This window comes from Mytilus californianus, unplaced genomic scaffold (assembly GCF_021869535.1).
Source record: "Mytilus californianus isolate M0D057914Y unplaced genomic scaffold, xbMytCali1.0.p SCAF_6, whole genome shotgun sequence".
Taxonomy (NCBI): Eukaryota; Metazoa; Mollusca; class Bivalvia; order Mytilida; family Mytilidae; genus Mytilus; species Mytilus californianus.
The window spans coordinates 63,464,863-63,477,733 of NW_026262712.1; the positions used below are offsets into that span (position 1 = coordinate 63,464,863).

The following is a 12,871-nucleotide window of genomic DNA, read 5'->3' on the forward strand; positions in this document are numbered from 1 at the left end:
AAATCTTAAATAATAAACCTGATATATGAAATGAGGTAATAAGTGTATATATATATACCTTGTAAAACGAGAGGTTTTTGTCCCTCTTTTTATACAAAAATGTATGTCTTTTCATCTACTGCAAGTTGGAAAAAAGTGACTGGTCTATTTTGCAGACATTAAATTTGAAATGATAATTGAGACTAACTAAATAGATATATGCCAAATAAAAAGTGCTATTTCTTGTAACGGCCATACCTTAATTCATTTAATATTTTAAATTACATTTACCACATTTTACACATTGTATTCAGTGTGCAATCAGCAGTTTTGAATTGTGTCCTTAACTTAACAGTAAACATGCACGTCTCATTTTATTCATCTTGTTTTATATTTGCTGTACACATATGTACAAGAAATGATATTGACACCCTGAATAAACTACAGACTCCAATGTGCTGGAACTGCTAACCTGGATTACCTTGGTAGAAAAGAAATGCATCAATGGTCATAAGTGGCTTACTTTGTAAATAAGAGGATAGAGGTAGAGCATTAATGTGACATTAAATGCTACTTACTACATTATATTGAATTAGTTTCTTTGAGGATGGTTTTCTAATAATTTAAAACCATTTGGACTTGTTGCCTCAATGAGAAAACAAATATTAAATGTAAGAATGCTTTTGGCAGTCACATTTTCATCTCATTGGAACAACTGATAGATTCATTTAAGTTTGACAGGTAGTTACAGAAAAAAAGGTGAAAATGTGACTTTCAAGAATTTGAATGGGAACTATGTGCCAACAATGCTGCCATGTTTGCCCCCGATCAACATTGAGGATCATTTGTAGAGGGTCTCCCAATCACCAATCATTTAACATTTCATAACCTTTTGCCATGTAGGTTCTGAGAAAAGGATTTTTGAAAATGGATCAAAGATTTCTTTTGGTGGGTGTTTTGTTCATCTATTTGTAACTATATGTGATCAGTTTAAAGAGATCCTTCCGTATATCATTTCTACTAAGCTTATTTTTCATAAAGGCCTGGGAGTGGTTTCAGAGAAGAAGATGAATATTTGATTTTCCGTGGCGATTTCATCAAGACCATAAGAACTATGTGCCAACAATGCCACCATATTTGCCACCCAATCAACATTAAATGATAATCGTTTGCAGTGGATCTCCTTAAATATCAATCCAGAAAAGTTTCAAAACATGTTTCCTTGCTACTACAGAGATTAAGATCTTTTGGAATTTTTTTTTTTGTCAAATTGGAACCAAATAAGGGTCTTTATAGAGGACTTTGTATATACCATTCTTGCAAAGTTTGTATAGGGCTAGTGGTTTCAGAGAAGTATAAAATGTGAAAAGTATTTGAAAAATGCTCACATTGTTGTGAGGATTTTGAATTTTTAGAATTTTAGAAACAGATTTTCAATCCAGCTAAGATTTTAATGTTTGGTATAGATTTTTTAATAAGAATTAAAACATGATTGACAGGTCTGGTCAAAAAGGTCAATCAGAAGTGGTTTCATACTGTTTTTCAAACTGCAATTGTATCCTCTAAATATAAAGAGCTACCAGCTACAAGTGGTAAGTTAGTACTAGCTTGAAAACACAGCAACAGTATCATTTGTGTGGCTACCAAATGATGCTTACAAACAAAGACCATTTTTTTATCCTGCAATCTTAACTATAGTTACTTATCTTCCTCTGATAATAATAATACATTGAAAGGAAAAATTGGGAATAGCCAAAAATACACAGTACCACAGACCATATCAACCATTAACAGAGGATTCCTAAACGATAAACAACATATTGTCCAGATATCCCCTAGGCACAAGAGTTGGTAAGCCTTTACCAGTTTTTTGTGCACTTAACTTTCCTCCTTTGCCTATCTATCAAGGTCATGTCTCAGAATTCGTGACATAGGGATTAAAATCCAACAACAGCGTAAACTATTTATACAAAGCTTTAAATATTGAAGAATGTGCAAGACCTATATGCCTCATACCTTGTATGAAGATGCATCATTTTATGACGTTTCCGTCTGTCATATGTCCATTTTCCTTGATCTTATTTTCATGGTTCAGGGGCTGCTTACAACAAAACCAATACAGGTCTGGACCTGCCTCGCTGCATTCAATTGGTTGAGGTCATATACCAATAATAGAAAAACAAACGATATGGGGTATCCATCCATGAAACAAAATTAGTACATGCACAGCAAAAAACACACACAAGCAAAGGAACAGCGCTTTTATGGCTGTTCTGTATCTTCATATGTATACTGGAGCATAACTGATCATTCCATTTTTTGATGCCAAGAAAACTTTGATGAAAATTTTCCTTTTACTCCATGAGTGTTGTAAAATGTCAAACTATCGGCAAACAGGAAGCAGCTACACAGAAGATGTAAAAATTGCTTACTCATTACAATTAAACATTATCAAGCTGCAGACTAAATATTAAATCACTCCCTTTCATAGAAGCCAAGAAACCTTAGACTAAATGTTTCCTTGTACAATGAGTGTTGTAAAATTTCAAACTATTGGCAAAAAGGAGTGTCTACATGGCAAATGAAAAATTGCTTACTTGCTACAACTCAACATTATAAAGCTGCAGACCAAATATGAAATCATTCCCTTTCATAATAGACACGTAACTTTGACGAAAGTTTTATTTCAGGACAGATTGCAGTGATTACTAGACCTGCTTCAACCTTCATAAACGCAGGTATAGTTTTTTGTCATGTGAATTTCTCACTTATTATGAATAATACGAAAACTTTATCTGGAGATACATAAAGTCTACATAAACTTCAGGCAAGGTTCACTGACCTTGACCTCATACCATTAACCCTGACGAGCATAAAAATTGCCTTCATACCCAGGAAACCAGCTGATCAGTATCATACAGTTCTTGTACCATTTTAATTATTGTTGTCGTATATGTACTGTATGGTGTGGTATGACAACGTCTTGACATTTCTGGATTTTTTCATATAAAAGATAACTCTTTCAATGGATATTTCCACATTTAATAACACATATTCTTGTACAAGTGTATTTAATTGACATTCATTTGAAAACAAGCATGAGTTACCTTCATCACACATTTTGTAACAACAACACATGGAATGGTTAACATCACATTTATCATTATGCACAAATAATTCAATAAGGTGATATTTCTACATTATATCTTGGGCTTGATTCAGAAGGAGAAATGGCCAAAAACTTCTCATCGTATCCACTTAATAAGTTATGAAATGGAGAATGGATTATACAGCCAAAACTGCCAAATTTAATCACCAAGAACTAATAAAAACTTTGACCCGCTAATCATTTTCAAAATATGGACTAAATTTTTTTTTCTTGAGTACATAATAATTTTCCTCCTGTTTTACTAATATATCGTGTAATTCGAATAGTTACACTAATGTCATTTAAATTTTTACTATTTATGATTCATTACCTTAAACATACATAGACATTGTAAATTTCATATTCCTATCCGTTAATTTTAGCTGCTTCTAAATAATGCTTAGGGGAGGTTTAGTCCATTACCAGTTCACAGCTAAGGACCAAAAATATTGTCTTAAAAATATGGGTTGCCAAAAAATAATGACAAGTCCAAGTACTGAGAAGTCCAGAAGGATTTCAAACATGAAGAAATACATATACTTCATTTACTAATATATATCAACGTTGAATTAAAATTGGATTTTTTTTCTTACAAGGTTTTAATCACAAAATTTAATTCATGTCTTATAAAATTTAAAAAAAAAATACAACCATTGTCAAACTGAAGAGATATGTACTGTAAATTCAGAAATTATTGTGTGCATTTATTATTGCGATTTTTTAAGAACGGACAACAATGCGAGATTAATTATTGCCTTTTCAGGAAAATCTACGTAAAGATATATGTATCAGATATCAGAATGCGACTTCTTGTTATTGCGATACACACCAAGTCGCATTATTCGCATTAATAAAAACCTCACAATAATTTCTGAATTTACAGTATTCTTGAACCATGTTAGTTCTCTGGTTTTATTTAACCCAAATATAAATCTGGCTGCATTCTATTGTATCCCGACTTTTTCCGTAAAGTGAATTACACTTACAGAGTATACCCTTAATGCCATATTCACAATGCAGGATAGTGTAATAGAACTGTATGTAACTCCAGCTTAATTTTCTATAAAAACAGAATCACCATCCACATGAAATCAGCACTTTAGCAGCTATTTAATGATTTTTCCTTGTATATGAAGTGGTATTTTCTCATAATGCCCTTTGTTATACAATAGCTATGCCTTCTATTATTTTTAAATCTATGGCTTGTCCAAGCTGTAAACAAGCTTTTTTTGGCAATACTGTGGATTAATTTATTTTCGTGGGTATCAACTTACATGGATTGAGGACAAATCAAATTTTCATAGATATTTTGCCAAAGTACTATAAAAGCCTATTGAAATTGGGTACTTTGTTAAATATTCAAATTCTTAGATTAACTTCACACATGAAATTGGTATCCGACAAATAATACTGAAGCCACAGTACCAGTTAAACTTCTTATTTGAACTGGATTTTATTGCAACTTTCAAAAATGCTGTTGATTATTTTTGTGTCGTTAATATGTTTCCATTTAAGCCCCAAAATATTTGTACATTCCCTGATTATATTGCATGATTCATTCCAGACATTGATACTATACACATCACAGGAAAACAGCAACAAAACAAGAATCTTTGGATAAATAAGATAATTTTTTACAATTCTATTATCAATGGTTTTATTCTTCTTCACACATACTGACATAAAATGATGGTTAGACTTCCTTTAATGACATATTACTCCATCAATACTCGGGTGGGGGGAGAGGAAAATTTCAAGCGTTGTAAAGCTCCAGTATCATAAATTTGGTTTTAAAATATAATCAAATATTTCACATGTGATGTGTATGGCTTAGGTATCTCAAAACATAACGTAAAACAATGACTCGAACAGTCATGATGATAACATTTTTACAAGAAGATATCTAGGTAACAACATCTTTCTCTCATGTAGTACCTTACCTCACATTTTGTAGTATTTGATGATGGAAAGTTGCTGCAATAATAAATGTGTATTAAACTATAATAAAATATTGATATGTGACTGCTAAACCATGAAATATAGGTCACATTATCCTTTCGAAATGTATTTTGTGTAGCTCATCTTGGTGTTTTCATTTATTTTCATGGGTACCAATTTTTGAGGATACAGGAAAAATTGTATTTACGTGAATATTTGATTTCGTATTTTCGCAAAAGTCTACATATAGGCTTATAAAGAAAATGTGTACCTCGTGAAATCTAAATTTGTGGTTCACCTACACCAAAGATTAATAATGAATCCACAGTATGTTCAATGAAAATGAACTTTACATCTTTAATAACATAAGCCAAATGGCATAAATGGGACAGCTTAGCAAAAAGATGTATGAACAGATGGATAAATAAATTAGTGAATTTTTGAGAAACAAGCATTTGAAAAACCAACATTTTTCACTGTAAAAGAATGACTCTGGAATTTTTTATGATTAACAACAAGCCCTACAGCTTATATACAGGTAAAAAATGTTAATGAGCCAGTAATTATTTTCTGAAAAATTGGCCTCAAACATTCAATAAAATTCTATGAAAGAATTTTTGGGCTTGAAAGTCAAAATGTTTTTGCGAAGACTGAAATAACAAGAATTAAAAATCATTTGTCAGAAGCTTATTTAAGATATGTGCTTTCGATTGATATTGGAAAAATATAGTTGTAGCTGGCCAAAAATTGTTTTTGCCTTGCCTAGGACAAAACCAGAGCGGTTATACAATATATGAAGGTAAAATTGACAATGTGAGGAAGGACCATTTCCCAGTCACGTCAATATTGTGAAAAAGACTTGCATCACAATTTTTATAACAAATTCAATGTCAAGAAATACACCGAATCACGTACATATAAATAAACACACAATCAAAATAAACAGGAAACAATGGTAACTATTCAGTGTCAAAATCTACCTTTCTAATTGCGATATTTACATAACGTTATTAATATTTACAAAAAAAAACATTGCACTTTTTATAAAATAACAATTGACAACAAAATCAGTTTAAAAGGCAGAATTGAAGGTTATCTATCTCCTTGGGCCAGATTTAATACAAAAACAAAATGAAAGATAATGGTTTACACAATCTTTATCTTTATTGTACTTAAAAGAAATTTCACCAGTAATCAAGTTTAAATAATTTTACAATTGTTAAAAACATCAGAGTTCAAGATTTTTAACTGAAATAATGGTAGAGAAGATTTCTATTCTTTATCTGATGAGTTAATTATTCATAGTTACTATAAAACTCAATAAAGATTTTTTATAGCAACATTGTTTCATTCACTTTCCATTCATCTTTTGAAAATTTAATTCATTAACATCAAAGTTATGCATTACTACTTGACAAATTATCATTTGACTAACACTTTATATTGTTTTTTGATCCACAATGATTAATTCAATCAAACATTATTCAACTAAACTTGAGCAAAATTTATAACTTAAGTAATGTTTAGATTCAAATGTCTGTGAATAAAAAGTTTTATATTTGTTGACATAGAAATTGAGTTGAATCTTAAAAAGTTATTAGTAAATATCTGTACCATTATGTTTGAAGCAGGTGTGAGATCCTTTTTTTTTAAAATAACTACTGATTTTAGTGAGACAAAATTACTGACTAAATATGTTCAAACATAAAAGTGAAACATATCACACAAAATACAATAGTACTAAATAAACTTGGTCTATGTCAATCATTCTCTCTAATCTATAAACATTTTAACAAATTAGATTTTAACGAGAGAAATTTATGTATTACTGAAAAATTATTACACCAGGGTTTTCGATATCACAAACTAGTCAAAACATTTACTAAATTTTATCATCGGTATAAGGACATCATTCGTAAATATAGCTCAACATGCAGACTTCTTATACGTTCAGGTATTTCACATCCAATTTTTTATGGAAATATTCTTTATAAAGCACAAAAATGTCAGTAATCACCTCTGAAGCTAACAAAACCTTTAAATAGACTTATTAAGAAGGGATATAGTTACGATACTGTTGTCAGGTCATTAAAGATTGCATATTTTGGCGTTAATATTGATTCACTTATAGGGTCTTTGCGTCGGCACTAAACACATTTATTTAAAAACCAGTTGTTGGCATGACACGGGTTATGTTCTTCTCATATATGTTATGATGGTATGATACTAAACCCCTAACAGGAAGGATTGTGCCTGATATTCATATGATGAAGACATAATCTTTCAATCAGTTTAATTGAAGTCTGGAGCTGGCATGTCAGTTAACTGCTACCCAGCAAACACAAAAACATCTTTAAAATGTTTTTAAAATGTTGTGTCTAATGTCATGAAAATATCACAAAAAAATGTGAGAAAAACATTAAATGTATGGTAGAATATATATCGCTAAAACGTTTTCTAATATATTTTCTAAAATATTTGCATAATATAATTAAAATGTTGTAAAGAAATATCATGATAATGTGAAAAACAATGGCTATAAAACATTTTGATAATCTTTTAAAAAATATTTTCTAGAAATATTTTCTGAACGTTTGAAAAACATCATGAACATCAAATAATGTTATAAAAATGTTTTTTGGATGTTTTCTTGCAAGTGAAACTGTGCCTAAAAAATGTTTTCAAAATGTTTCAAGAAGATGTTTTTGGTTGATATCTAGATCATATCAATATAAAAGTTTCTGTACTTTTGAATGAGTTTCCTGCTTTTTTAAATAACAAATCATTAGTTAAATTAATTTATACACAGTGATTAATTCTATATACAAACAAGAATAAATCAGTTGTTTTGCTAAGCATATGAAATTCACAATTCAAAGTCTCTAAAAACAAGAAGTATCTACAAATTTTGACACATCCAAAATGGCAGACACAACTCATCATGGTCAAACCACTTACCAAATATGAAGTCATTCTGTTCATCAGCATTACTAATTAAAGTAATGAAAAATTTGAGAAGTCTCAGAACATTCAACATTTTGAAATACAATGTATAAGCAAACAGGAAACAGGTGCCAGATACAAAAATGTTCACACATCACAGTTCATCACTATCAAGCAGCTCATTAAATATGAACTCATCTTTATCAGCAGTTTTGGGAAAAACAGTGATGAAAATATTTGTTGGACAAAATCCGACAAACATAGGTGGACAGACGACAGACAGTGCAAGAAAGCCCACATTCCAACCACAATGGTATAATGTTTAGTTTTTCACTCTCAACTTTTATTACCTATCTTAAACACATCATGCATATGTCAACCTGAACATGCATGACATATATGCCATTGGACATTATGCAAACATTATACACATTTTTAAGTTCAAGTTACATTGACTAAAACTTGTGTCCCAAATTCAGATTTTTCAATACAACTTCTCTTTCTAAACTAAAACGCTACACTTCTAATAGGGTTACATCTTAAGTCAATAATCATTGATAATTGGCTGAAGAGATGAGAACAAAACACCATTTTACATCAACTATTTGATTTATTTAAGAATACATTGAAAAAGTCAATCAATTGTCTTATTCAAAATCACTTGGAATGTCTTGTAGCATGTGTAGTGTGTCATATCTTTTTCTTGCTGTGCCATGCTTCTGAAAAAAAATTAATCTTACATTCATATATAAACTTCTTGCACATTCCTTTATCATAGAAGGATTCACGTTGCCTGAAGGATATACATCCCCTCCCCTTTAAAGTTTTGAAACAAATAACGATGATAGTCTGTCGGAAGGGGACGATAAATGGCTGACTGTGTTAAGAGAGAGCAATATGCCACGCTGAACTTCATTTAGTTATTAAAAAAAAAAACACATAAAAAACTTTAGACTAGATATGTGTCCAGTCAAGAGTCTTATTTGATTATACTCGTTGATTGTTGTCTATCATATTTTTTTTCTTTTATTGTTTTGTATAAATCAGGCTGTTGTTTTTCTTGTTTTTTTTAGTTTTCATTAAATGCATTGTATCATGTAGGGGCCTTTAAAAGCCCTGCTACATAATGTCATTAAACATCTTATTGTCCTTTTTAAGTGTTAAACTCTGTAGAGTGACATAGTTTATAACTTGTCATTTGTATCTAAGGGCATATGATACAGTCCTAGAAGTATACTATAGGCACATAATAACTTATCGAAGTGTTACGCATTGTTTTCGCAATGATGATAATAATATAACTTAACTTCCAAGAAACACACAGATGTCATTAAATGAATTGTTTATATGTATTTGAAATACTTCAAAGGAAAGCAAATATGTTGTTTATGAAAGCACACTGTTGGACTAAAAGATTGATTTAAATAAACAACTTGTTTCTATTTTATCACAAAAAAAATAAATTATTCAAATATTCAGATATCTTTTCTGTATTGTATACCCTTAATCTTGAATGTAATGCATTGTTTATGCTAAATATTTGAATTAAATATGGAATAACAGTAATTCTGTATGAAAATCTTACGTCAAAAAAAAATTCTCCTGAAAGGTTGTAGACATTCCAAAGAACCTGCGCCACTTCCAAATTGTAAACCTGCATATTGAACTTGTCCTTTGTGACTTTTCTTTTAGCTCCTGTTAAAAAATAAAAGATACATTGTATGGACATTGTGTGTATGAAGCAATAAATATAATTTTAAGCAACAGTTTATATTATCTTGCTTGTACTGAAGTCTTACATAGTCTTTGTAATGTTCATTAAGCTGTTACGGGAAATTTAATTTACTGTTTTGCAAATACATACATACACTGATTTTACTAGAAAAAAAAATCTCCATATTCAAATGGTGCTTATATTAGCATGATTAGTGTTATTGTAACTTGTTTGTGTGCCTCGGAAACAAGGTATTGAGTCATGCTTATTGCAATAGTTGTTGTTGGATTAAGTCTGTCAAATTTCTTTTTCATAATGTGTATTTAATGTAGGCAGTTAGTTGTTTTGTTTCAATTGTGTTGAGAAAAATTTAACATTTGTTTGTCAAGGCTTCAAAGTGGACTATATGGCATTGGTTTTCTCAGTTTTGAAAGCCGTACAGTGACCTATAATTTCTTTTATCCAAGTCATTTAAATTCTGGTGGATAGTTGTCTCATACACCTTATCGCTATTTCAGTATTTGGAAATCTGTCCCGCTTGAACTTTTTACGTCAGCATACGTCATACAATAATACACCTTATGGCTATTCCCGCTAAATAGGCGCTTGACCCGAGAATCTATCCTGCTTGAACTTTTGACGTCAAACAACAATCACTTTTCCATTGTGGCATCAGATATTTTTTATGATGGCGTCAAAATTTTAAGGGAACTTGTGACAGTTGTGTGATGTCCAGTAATGGCGGACAAATAGCGATAAGGTGTATTACTTTCAATTGTGGTGTCAAATATTTTCTAATATGACGTCAACATTTTACGGGAACTTTTGTGATGTCCATGGCCAGTAATGGCGGACAAATAGCGATAAGGTGTATTGGCAATCAAACACACAAGCCACATATCCTTATAATTTTTTTTATATCAATGAACAAATTCATAATTGGTGTACGTAGATGCTTGAACAGTGGCGGTTTTAGGGGCCCCGACCCCCTTATGGAGCTACTTATTAGATAAATGTATAGACTATTTACAAGTATCACTCCAAACGTTTGCTTGCCTTGGGCAGGGGCCCCACTTTTTTCAAAACCTTGATCCGCACCTCCAGAAACAGATGTAATGTGGTTCCGATTATGATTGAACACACACAATGAATGCACAAGTTTCATCTTAACAGATTAATCATTCTTACCAAGTGAGTATATATCGCGTAACAAACAATTTCTTGGCTCTCTTTGTTGATATCTGTCTTCGTTTCGAAATTCAAATTTCAAAATCATTTCCAGTGATAAAACAAAAGTCGATTCCGGAAAAGGTCGGTTTTCCGTAAGGCATATAAACGATACGAAAATTGAACTTAGTTCAGTTACAGTTTTCATTTCTTAATTTCTAAAATATACACGAACGAAATGAATAAACATTAAAGAAAGGTGATTGTTTATTAATACATAATGGCTTAATTTAATGTTGACTCTTTTGAATTGTAATATAAGAAGGAATAAAATCTGACTTCAAGGATCTTCAAGATATCAATTCAGTAAGGATTTCAACCATAGTATCTTGCTTGTCATGATATTGATGAAATGTAGTAAAATATCTTATCCTGAAAAAAACGAGATAATTCCACAAAACTTTGTTTGTGGGGTTTTGAATAAAGTTTAAATAAAATGTTATTTTTATATCCGTAAAATGTTGAATAAAATATCAGTAAGACTATTAAGTAATGTGTATGTCAGAATATTTTATAGAAAACATTTAGCTGATATTTTTCAGATGTTTTATGTAAAACATTTTAATTTTACGTTATAAAACATTTTATGCAAATAGCAAAACTATATTTTCTGTAAAACATTTTTTTGCAGAATGTTTTTTCGATATTTGGAAAATATTTACTTTAAATGTTGTTAAAATATAAAATACCAATTGAAGAAAATATTATTTTTTTATATTATAAAATATCTACGGGATATTTTAGAACAATGTTTGAGAACATGAATAAAAGATATTAGCAAATAATATTTTGTTAATGTTGTAAAAACATTTTACTTAAATTTTAGAAATAAAACATTTCAAAAACAATAAAATAAACATTTTTTTTATGTTTAAATGATATCTTATTGAAATATTTTGTGAGAGACGTCCATATGACATTTAAAAAATGTTTTTAAAATGTTGTGTGTTTGCTGGGTAGTAGTCTGTTGTTATTTATGTATTATTGTCATTTTGTTTATTTTCTTTGGTTACATCTTCTGACATCAGATTCGGACTTCTCTTGAACTGAATTTTAATGTGCGTATTGTTATGCGTTTACTTTTCTACGTTGGCTAGAGGTATAGGGGGAGGGTTGAGATCTCATAAACATGTTTAACCCCGCCGCATTTTTGCGCCTGTCCCAAGTCAGGAGCCTCTAGCCTTTGTCAGTCTTGTATTATTTTTAATTTTAGTTTCTTGTGTACAATTTGGAGTTTAGTATGGCGTTCATTATCACTGAACTAGTATATATATTTGTTTAGGGGCCAGCTGAAGGACGCCTCCGGGTGCGGGAATTTCTCGCTGCATTGAAGACCTGTTGGTGACCTTCTGCTGTTGTCTGTTCTATGGTCGGGTTGTTGTCTCTTTGACACATTCCCCATTTCCATTCTCAATTTTAACAAACATGCTACATAAGTAATTCCGTGTTCATAAGCAAATACTTAAACCCCTTCACTCTAAACTCAAGATAAATTATTCAAGATATCCCCCAGTATGTCAAAATGGATGTTTAAAAACATTTTATGCATTACAAGTGGAATTTGTAAATTTAGTATCTACATGTATTGTGTGCATTTATTAACTGAGAATAATGTGATACTAATTACAGCAATTCCTGCATGTGTTAAATTTGTTTACTAAACATTGCAATTCCTGCATGCGATAAAAAAAAAATTCCAAGTCGAAAACAAAAATGCTCTTCCTGCAGGAAATTTTGCATTAATAAAAACATCCTATCAATTTCAAACCTTAATAAAACAAGATCGAAACAATATGATGTAGTTGTTTTTGACATCACAAAGCTTTGATGGAGATTTCTTGAAGAGACAGAGATGTAGGGAAATATGATAAAACATTCTCATTCAGCAAAGCTATCATGTACAAATAAAATAATTTGTGAAA

The 12,871-nt window shown here is 30.6% G+C and overlaps 1 protein-coding gene and 1 long non-coding RNA gene across 4 annotated transcripts in view; one reads left to right on the forward strand and one right to left on the reverse strand.

Annotated features, from left to right (window-relative positions):
- LOC127704734 (U1 small nuclear ribonucleoprotein A-like) overlaps nucleotides 1-12,871 on the forward strand; it is a 1,100,970-nt gene that overhangs the window by 1,010,195 nt on the left and 77,904 nt on the right. The window lies entirely within an intron of this gene.
- On the reverse strand, nucleotides 8,599-11,164 carry LOC127704753 (uncharacterized). The gene is made up of 3 exons (XR_007983483.1): nucleotides 10,911-11,164; nucleotides 9,594-9,703; nucleotides 8,599-8,727 (listed from the first exon to the last, which is right to left on the reverse strand). It is a non-coding gene; the product is annotated as an uncharacterized LOC127704753 (long non-coding RNA).